General features: G+C 37.5%; 1 protein-coding gene across 1 annotated transcript in view; it reads left to right on the top strand.

The window, feature by feature from the left end:
• The window catches only part of MTMR10 (myotubularin related protein 10), a 44,770-nt gene that overhangs the window by 13,145 nt on the left and 21,535 nt on the right, over positions 1-10,090 (top strand). The window lies entirely within an intron of this gene.

Here is a 10,090-nt window from a genome sequence, read left to right as displayed (position 1 = left end):
GGAAAAACAAATAATTTTATAGAATCTGGTATAATTTCATTCCAAAACACATGATAGCGGTTTAAGATGAAGTTATAAAAATGTTTTCCTTTTCTTTCTGCAGTTCTGTTCTCCTAGTGTAGCTCTGATCAAGAGTTTTTGTGGCATTAGTTGAAGAGTTGGCCTGTGTAGCAGTTTCACTTTGTTTTCCTTTGTTTGTTTTCGTAGCATGTTTTATAAGCATGTCAAAGGGCAAAAATAGGGAAATAGTAGGTAGTCTACCAGTCAGTCTGTTAACCTGCCTTGCCTGGCTAGTAGGAAATTAGCTTGTGTACTTTAGGGGAGAATGAAGTCAAAGTTGTTAAACTCGAAGGTGTGTTTTGTTCTGGTAATCAATTGTGGCCTATTTTCCACAGCAATGTCTGTAGCATTTTTGAGACATCAACCAAAGCATGCAAAAAAAATTGTACAACGTAGCTGAAATAGAATGCAGTGTATTTTTTCATGATGTGAATGGCATGGCAGCATGCAGAGGGGTGCACGGCATGGGTGGGTAACGAACCAGTCCAGCGTCTGCACTGTAAGCAGTGCCGTGCTGTGGTTTAGGCAAGATCAGGCAAAAAGGTCCTCACTGTTGCTCACGAGGGATGTTCTGCAGGAGATCAGCTAACTAATGGAACATCTGATGAATGGAAGATCTGATCTGATCTGTGAGAAAAGGATTGTTCCTCCTGAATCTTAATACCCACCTGTAGTAACTATTTTAAAGTGTTGCTCAGTATACTAATTTGCTAGTGGATTAAATTAGTAGGTTTTTACAGAACAGCTAGAAATGGTTTAGTTGTTTTTGGTTTTAAAGCTTTATACAGTAAAATTATAGAAGTAAACTGAATTAGAATAGGGTTTTTTTTTTTTATCTTTAAGACTTGCTCGTGTTAAGGCAAGTTAAGGGAATATTGGTGGTGAGCTGCTGTTCCAATTCGGTTATTCATAGTCTTTTGTGTCAGCACCATGTTTCAGGGTCAGATCATGGAAGTCAACTTCAGTGCTGTTGTTGGTGTGCGATCACGCCCGTGGTGGGTTTATAAACAGGTCCTGAATATGGTGGGACTGGGCCAGACGTCACTTCTTGCTGGTGGTGGCTGCTAGGAGGCACATAGGAAGAGGAAGGAAACAGACAGGCAGCAATCCCAGCTGCTTGTTCTGCCCTCCCTGCACCTCCAGTGTGTGGCACGGGGGCTTTCCTCTTAGAGTAACATAATGGGGAGATCCAAGCGAGGAGTTACAGAGCATCGTAGAGCCAGTGCTATCGTATTTAATTCCTCTTGCTGTTTTTTTCTTACGTGAGTTTATCCATTTGCTTTTTATAGCTGTGTAAACTTGTATCACCCACAGCTTCATCTGGTGAGGAGTTCAGCAGTTTAATTGTATGCTGTGACAAACTACCTTTATTTGTTTGTTCTGAATTTACCACCATCTAGTTTCTTTGGTTAAATTCTAGTTCTTAGATGACACAGCAAACATCAAGCCATATTCCCCCATTCCATGTGATGGGTGATTTTCAGACTTGTGTCATATGCCTGCTCTGTTTTGCTTCCCTTCAGCTTAGTTGTCTTAGCTGATCCTAAGAAGGAAGCTTTCCATATCTTTAAACGTCCTTTTGATTACCTCTGAACATTTTCCAGTTATGCCGTGTTCTTTTTGAGGTGGAATTACATATTATGTGATTTTTGCCACTGGATGTATTCAGTTTTTATCTAATAACGCCAATTTAATTGGCTTTACCACCTGCTTTTTAGTTTTGGTTTGCATTTTTGTATACATGTGCCCTTAGATAGGTAACTGACTGTAGAAATTTAATTGTGGGAGGTTTTTAAGACTATATCATGGAAACTTTTAATCTTTTTCTAAGTGTCTGATTCTCCCAGCTCTCTTTTTTTTTTTTTTTTTTTTTTTTTCCTGCTTTCTGCAAATCCTTAGTACATTAAGTCATGTGTTCCAGAGCAGCTGCAACACATCTTGTGATAGGAGAAGGGAAGAAACTTTTTGGTGAGGCACCCTTGTGCGTTAGTACCCCAGGTATGTTCACTCCTGACTGCTTTGAACCCCTGTACCTCTTGCTTGGCATTTTCATTGATTTGTGGTGTCCCAGAGCTGGAGAACAGAGGTTGTGGTGTTGCAGTGCCAGTGCAGGAGGCCAGTGCAGTAACTGGGGGTAAGAAATAGGGACTGAGTTAGCGAGGTTAATGCATAAGCCCAGAGATTTGTCAGGTGTGCTTTTCTTGTGTATTAGGTATCATTTTGGTTTAACATCTCAAAGGGGAAACTGGGATGGTTTAATTGCTTGGTACCAGTAGTAATGCTGTTCCTGTCAGTGCCTTTTTCCACGTGTCTTCCTGGAATGAGCTATTGATACTCAAGCAGGTATGGATTGGTCTGTTAAGGATGTTAATCTGTTGACGGTGAGTTGTGCTAGCCTATCAATGCTGATAATAACTGAATTGAACATATATGAAGTCAGTTTCTGATTGTTTCCAAAGCATGTTCAGTTGTTGATTCTGATTTCCAGTGTTGTGGTGTGCTAGCCAAGGCTCTTACTCATTGAGCAGCTGATTAAGACATCATATTGCAGAGTTCGGGGTTTTTCCCTGCATCAAAGTTTCTTATTTGAAATTGAAAAGTTACTGTAAAAGTTTGTTTTTAAAGTTAGTGTGTGATATTGACAAGTAAGTGAAATAGCTTTGTAATTTCAACTCATTTTCAGGAATCAGTGTTATACAAGAGCATGAAATTATTTTCAACATTTCAGAATGACCAGATTAGAAAATCAGAATGGCAATTTAGAAAGTAATAAAATCCCCTAAAGCCTTTCTTAAGTAGAATTTTTTTGGGGGGTGGGGGTGAGGTGGGGTGTCTACACCAAGAAGGTTACCAAAAGTTTTATTTAAATAAATTATGAGAGATTCAAATTTTAGGTTTGAAATCTGAAACAGCAGCTTTCTGCAAACTAATCTTTCATACTGCAAGAAGTTTAAAAATGAACCAAGCATTTGACTTATATTTAGAACAAATGAGGCATCACTTACAGTAAGTATATAGTAAATACTCTTTTCTATTATAGCTCTTTTTTGTTTGTTTGACTCAAAGTAAATTTTCAGGCAAGCTTTGGGTTCAGTTAACTGCTTGTTTTGGTTTTGCTTTTTTTAAAGATTGGCATGATACAGGTACTATCAATGCAGTCTGCATGTAGAATCTAAGTTCCAGATACAGTCTTATAAGTGGATTTTACTGGATGGAGTCGGTTTTGTTCTTTGTTATGAATATACAGACTGCATTTCTTAAAGTTTCTGACTAGCAATATATTTTAAGTGTTTGTAAATATCTACAAACATACTTCCCTATTTGCAACAGATTAGCTGTAGATATGGATATAATTCCGTAATAATTCCAGATATGGAAATAATTCCGTAAAGGCAGAAGGATGAGCATGCTTTAAAATTAAATATTTTAATGTTTCTGCATATGCATTCTGCAAAACAGTTCCAAAGTAATTGGTTTGTGCCCGCTCTGTCCCACATATATTTAATGCCATAAGTCATTAAATTCCAGAAAGAGGATAAAATGTTAGCATAGATTCTGAATTGTCAGCTGGCCAAACTACTGGGGTTTTTTTTGTCTCCTGGCAATTATATTTGCTTCCAATGAAGTAAGTCTTCAGCAAACTCATTTCTAAGGAACGTGTGTTTCTGTATTGGTTTATTTATTAAGCCAAACCTGAGTAATTTATGCTAGACCCAGTAATACATTACAAGTTCAGAACAGCATCTATAACTTGTACTGGTGACATAGTTATACAATAACAGGCTGAAAACCACTGTCCTTTCAAATTGTTACTGATTATATTGTTTAGGCAAAGTCAGGTTTTGGGAATCTGTAGTTTGTGGAGCCAGATTGAAAATATGCAAAACAGAAAGTGCTCTTCCTCCTTGCTGGCTTGTCTGTTGTTCACGTTACAGAACTCTGACTGAATCATTGCTAAAACTTGGGGGGGTGAGGAGGTTGCAATAGGGTTATTTTAATTTGGCCTAAAAATGCATGTTGATGCCAAGAGGAGCTGTTTATTATTCCATTTTTCTCATCTCAGGTGTTCCTTTTAGATACTTGGTGCTGACACTTTTTTGTGCAACCAAAGAACAAGCCAGATCAGAGAGCTAATTCTGATGAAATCAGAGCTGACAAAAAAGGAAGAAAAATACATGGGTAGAATTATTTTCAACCCACCTCTGATAAGACTAACAAAGTCTTTCACAAATGGCAGTGCAAGCACAAGGGTTGAGGTGGGAATGAATGTTGAAGATGGAACTGTTCCCGTTTTAGGGGTAATAGCGAGTTGCTGGATTAAAGCAACTCCATAAGCATGATCAGCTTTTTAATCTATGGCAATACTTTGTTTTGGATCTAGCTGCTACCGAGAGCCTTGCTCGTGGTGGATGTTCCTGTCTTGCCATGGGAACTCCTGTTGGTTGCCTGCTCTATGTTCTTGTGTCTGTCATAGTGTTTCTGGGGCACGGGGGATGTTTCTGTGGAGCATCCCATCCTAGTTCAGAAAAGCAGTGTCTTTTCAGATCCCTCCTGTGGTCAGTTCCTTTTGCAAGGGTCACAAAGATTAGCCGTTATTGGACAAATACTGGTTTTAATCTTGTTATTGTGCATGGGAAAAGAATAGTTGTTCTTTGAAGACTTTTACCAAGAAGTCTTTTTTTTTTTTTCTACTTTTTTTTCCGTTATTGAGCGCTTCTAAAATTTAGCTGAGCTCTTGTCATGCTCTTTGTCTTTTTCTGTTTGTTAGCACAGTAGAGAAACTGTAAAATATTCATATGATATGTTAATAACAATTTTTCTAATCAGATGTGCAGTACCAAAAGAGCTTCCTCTGCCAATTTTAAACACACCACTTTCCAATCAGTGGTTAGAGTTGTATTTTGAAATAAATCCTGGGTTCTCCTATTAAAAATTAATGCAAATAGCATATAGCCAAATTGTTTCTCATTCCAAATAATCACAGTATTGAGCTGTTCTTTTGGAACAACATTTTTAATTTGTTTTCCTTTTTTTGCTTTTTGTGGATGTACAGAAAATGAAAAGTAGTCTATTTTTTAACTAATTGTGAAAGTATTGAAAAATAGTTGGGGGAAATAAAAAGGTGGGTGATATCTATAGTACTGTGCAGCTTTTTTTGTCTTCACATACCTTAAATCCTTAAATATATTGTAAGAGCTCATGAAAATCAGAAAAGAGACAAAGGAAAATTATTTCATGAGTTTATAAATACTTTTTTCTTAGTTTAGAAGTGGCTGAGCACACTGAACAGAAGATTCATTTAGAAGTGGATTAGAGACATTTACATCTAAATGCTTGGTGCATACTAATAAACTCATACAATTTTGGTATTCTTTCTGCAAAAGAACAGCTAAGAAAAGGCAGCTAAATGGGTGAAGATGTTCTAGATTTCAGTTACTTATTAATGAAGTTTTTATTGGAAATTCTTACTCAGAAATTTACAAAGTTAATTATTTGCCAATCATTTTTGAACAGTTTTAGACTTACATCTTTCCAAATGCAAGAGAACTCACTGATGTGCATTTGAAACAGTTAAATGGCTACTTGAAATAACTTTAGCTTTCCTATTGTGAACTTTTTAGACTATCTTTCAGCAAAACAAGTGGGTATAGACACTATTAGAATTATAAATGAGGAACAGGGGTTTAGTTAACTGCTAGGTTTTCCTGAATTCAGGTAGGAATTACATGACTGCATAAAGTACCTATACCCTCTATTGTCCTTACGTCTGTTAGGCCTTGAACATGCACTAAACATAATCAGATTTTGATTTAGAACTTCATTGCTTGTTAGAGAATGCTTATACTAATACATCTATTCTTATGCTTCTAGTACAGCTTTGAAAAACTTCTCTTAGCATTATGTAGGGTACCTGCAAACTTCTTGAGCCTGTAGGATTTGCATTATTAGTTTATGGAGTCTGATTTCAGCCATTCATCGCCTGTAGCAAGTATCAGGTTCTTAATGTGCTCGAAATACTGTATGTTACCATTTGAACATGTGTATATATGCATGTGCACGCTCTGTCTGAGTATGTATGTGGGGTGTGTGTATATGTGCATACAATACAGTATGAATATATAACCTTGTAAACTGCTCAGTTACTTTATTTCATTGTGCAATATTTTTGTATTCAGTCAGTATTGTTAGATTTGTTGAATACTGTTCAGTCTGTTTCACCTCACAAGGCTGTGGTCCTAGATGCTATTCCATCAGCATTCTTCCCTGAAAACTAAGGTTTTAAGATACGCTGTCCTGCTATATTCCTTCTATATTCACAGGCAGCAAAACTCTGCTAGAACCTGTTGGGTGGAAGGGTTTGGCAGCTGCTTCAGTAAGCAACTGAAATCCTGGAAATTACTTGAGGTCTCTTTCTTTGTTGTCATGTTTCTTGAATTGTAAGCGAAGATAATACAGAATCTTAAAATAGCAAATACTGGGTATATAGGTGAAGGAGGATTATTTATGCATCTCAGTCTCCTATAAAGAATCCAGACCCTTGTCTCTAGAGAAAATATGGACGTTTCCAATTACGAGTTCCAATGCAGTGCTAATTCTAGCAGCTCTTTCTCAGTTTTTGAGATCTATCAAATTTCCTTATTGTCCAATTGCCCTGTTATTGATAAAAAAATAGTGATAAAACTGATGCAAAATAAACAAAAACTAAGAACATTTTTTAGCTATATTGTGTGATCTGCATGTATGCAGGTTATTGCATCCAGCATTCCTGATAGTAAATTACTAATTACTACCTTCGTAAGATAAACAAAAAAATGAAACTTGATCCTGTGGGACATAGCACCAAAAATGACAAAAATATTGTTCAGTATTAGGCACAATGGTGCAGAACATCATTTATTTTAGGATGTTACTGGTGAGGGCTTGTGTTTTCAAGTTTTGCAGAAAGAAATTGCCCTGAACCCTCCACCAGGCTCGCTTAGTGTGACTGCCAGCTGGGGGGCAAAATGGGAGCTGCTGCACAACGGCTCTGATACCTATTGATGTCTCGTTCTGCTGATCACGGAATTCAGCAGTTTCAGTCCTGCCTCTGTTGTCACCAGTTCCCATGAATGCGTGCTTTGCTTTCTGGCTTTTATTTGGACTGTAGAAGGTTATGCGCTATGGTGGATTAGATATATACCTTGAATTCTCTTAACACCCAAAACATGAAACCGTCAAATTGTATGTGCTTCTGGGTGGTTTAGCAGATTTTTTTTTCCTGAAGTTTACAGTTTCTGAGGCTGTGTGTTACATGGAAGGTGTATTAGCTAAGAGAGATCCTTCAGCCTCTTGTGTTATTTTTGATTCGCATATTCGATGTAGAAATATTTTTATTAAACATGACTAGGCTTTATATAGAAGGGTGGCAACCTGTAATTTTTCTTCTGGTTTCCTGTCAGAGTTTAGACAAACTGCTCTTGTCTCCTGAGATCATACTTTGACTGTTCAAGTCACATGGAAGTGTTGACTGCTGTTCCGTGTCTGGAACAGCTTGTGACTGTTTACTGGAAAAAGCAGCAGCTACATTGTAAAAATGTGCAGTGTAATATCTCTGAATAGCGCTGTTGTTGACACTTGTATAGAAAAATCACCTACTTGACTACAAATACAAGAAGGGTTCATTGTGTAAGACCAACATGTACTACTGATGTTGTTTATCTACTTTCCTAAATTTAAGTTTGGAAGGTTTGTACCTTTTTTTATTGCTCATTATAGATGTCCAAATGAGGGATAAAAGCCAGGTCGATGTAAAATTCCAAACCTGCATTTTAAAAACAAGGTTCAGTTTCTAGAGGGTTTTGAAAACTGCATCTATTAAATTTTCATTGTAAACTTTCTCACGCTTCATTGTAAATGTTTAAAACCTTCAGCTGAGATCAGTATGCGTGCACTCTTGCCGTATCATAATAAACTTGAGTGCAAAGGAGAACATAGGCTAAAAAAAAATCCAGAATGTATTTGTGTTGGATTAAATGAGAATAAATGAAATTGCACTAAAATAGGATTAGTATTAACATCTTGTGGTGTCGCCACACAGTTACGTGGAATGGAGGAGGGAAGTAAAAAGGACTGGCTTTGGTAAAGAGAAGGATGTAGCAGGCGTGTTTTGAACTGTAGTAGATTCAAATTGAAGAAGTTTGCATGAGAGCAGTAATGGCTCTCTTATTTCTCTACTGTTTTGTAGCATCAAAGATGTGAAGTACTGAAGTAGTTTGGTAATAGTAATTTGTGCTTTTAGCAAGAGTGTCTCCTGTGTGATACTGAAAATGTTACGCTTGATAACAGATAAGAGAATGTTGGGGGGGGGGAGTACTTATGGAAGTTGCACTTCATTTCACGGTGTATTTGGCCCTTCTTATCTTTTTATTACGAATGCAGTGATACACTGGAGGTGCTGAGAAAGGAAAGAGTAAAAACTGTTCAGGTTTAGAAGAGCTCACTTTGTGGAGAGGGAGAGCTTCTCAGACAGAATGTGACCGAAAACTTGACATTGTGTAGTTGAAGATTAACACCAACTGTGAGAAGGAGTTGCTTTAATACACAGTTAGGGCTTTTGAAGTTAAGTAATTAGCTTATTAGAAAAGATGCTGAGCATTAAGAAGTTTCAGGGCAGCCTCTGCTAAAAGTATTGAAACATTTCCATTACGGTGTTTAACAGAAGTAGGGCTTGTCATTCTCATGTACCCCATTATAAGACATTGTTTTCAATTGCTGTGGACTTGGCTGAGCTTTAACTAGTTGTACTGAAGCTGTCAGAATCAGAGGGTTTTTATATTCTCTTTTCCGAAATGTTTGAGAAAAGACTTTAAAGCTCCATCACATCTGTCTATAGAGCATTTTCAGAACTCCTGCCACTTCTGGCATAGATTATGCATGTATATGATAACCACGGGTCAAATAAACTTGTCCCCTTACATCTTCAAACAGTCCCAGAACACTCAACATAATTCTGCCAGCTGAAGGCTACAGAGTTAGTCCAAGGAATTTTTGTAGCTGTTTATGACAACTGAACTAAAAGCAGGGGCTCTGTTTGCTGCTGCTCTTAGTGGTTTCCAGGCTGATGCCTAATCGTATTAGGGGTGAGAGAGCTGGCGGGGCAGCTTAGCAGGAGGGCTTGGGATGAGGACCATGTGCAGGGACTGGTTCTCAGGACTAGCAAAAGGCGCGTTTCTGCTCAAGCGTCTGGAATGCTAAAGACAGTTCTTTGAATGTATGGTTACTTGGGTGCAGTGGTAACTACCTGGGGAAAATACCTTCTCTACATCAAGAGACCGATGGGAGATTTATTGAAAGGTATATGCATACTCACTGGGCATACAGATAACTGATTACTGCCATTATAGCTGCGCTATACCGATTGCTATACCGATTGCTTTCTTGAGAACCACAGGACACTCTGAGATGGCAATTTGGGCAACTGGGACTAAATATGCCTAACCTATTGCGAGTAAATTAGGCATTAGCAATCTTTAGTACTTAGTCTTTTTTAAACAGAATCGTACAGCTGGTATAAAATTACACTTTTCTTGAACACGCTTCGACTTGCACATTATTTATGGTAGCAGAAGAAGGAAGTGGTTGATCTGATGACAGAAGCGAAAGCCCTATACAGTAGTGAAATAAATGACCAAGTTCATTTCCTGAAGTAAGAATGAAATTACTGTTTAGCTTTCAGAAACCTCTGTTGTGGAACTAAAAATTAACATTATGTGTAGCAATTTACTTTTTATTTTTAAATGGTCCGCAGTCTCTGAATTCATGAAGTTCATAAAACTTTCTAAAGCACTTAACAATAGCCAGCTAGTTTCAGTTTTTAAAATAAATGCTAGCTGGAGTACATGAGTATATGCCTTTTTTAAAGGGCAGTGTGTCCAAACCAATGAATTTTTAATAGTGATGAATTGCAGATTTTGATCTCTGGGTATGAAGAAAGTGGTGTGGGTTTTCTTGGGGTTTTTGTTGTTTTTTGCGGTGGGTTTTTTTTTTTGCT

Source organism: Charadrius vociferus, unplaced genomic scaffold, assembly GCF_000708025.1.
Source record: "Charadrius vociferus isolate BGI_N301 unplaced genomic scaffold, ASM70802v2 scaffold325, whole genome shotgun sequence".
NCBI classification, from domain to species: domain Eukaryota; kingdom Metazoa; phylum Chordata; class Aves; order Charadriiformes; family Charadriidae; genus Charadrius; species Charadrius vociferus.
Note: the sequence above shows the minus strand (reverse complement) of the source record. Positions and strands in the feature narration are given on the sequence as shown.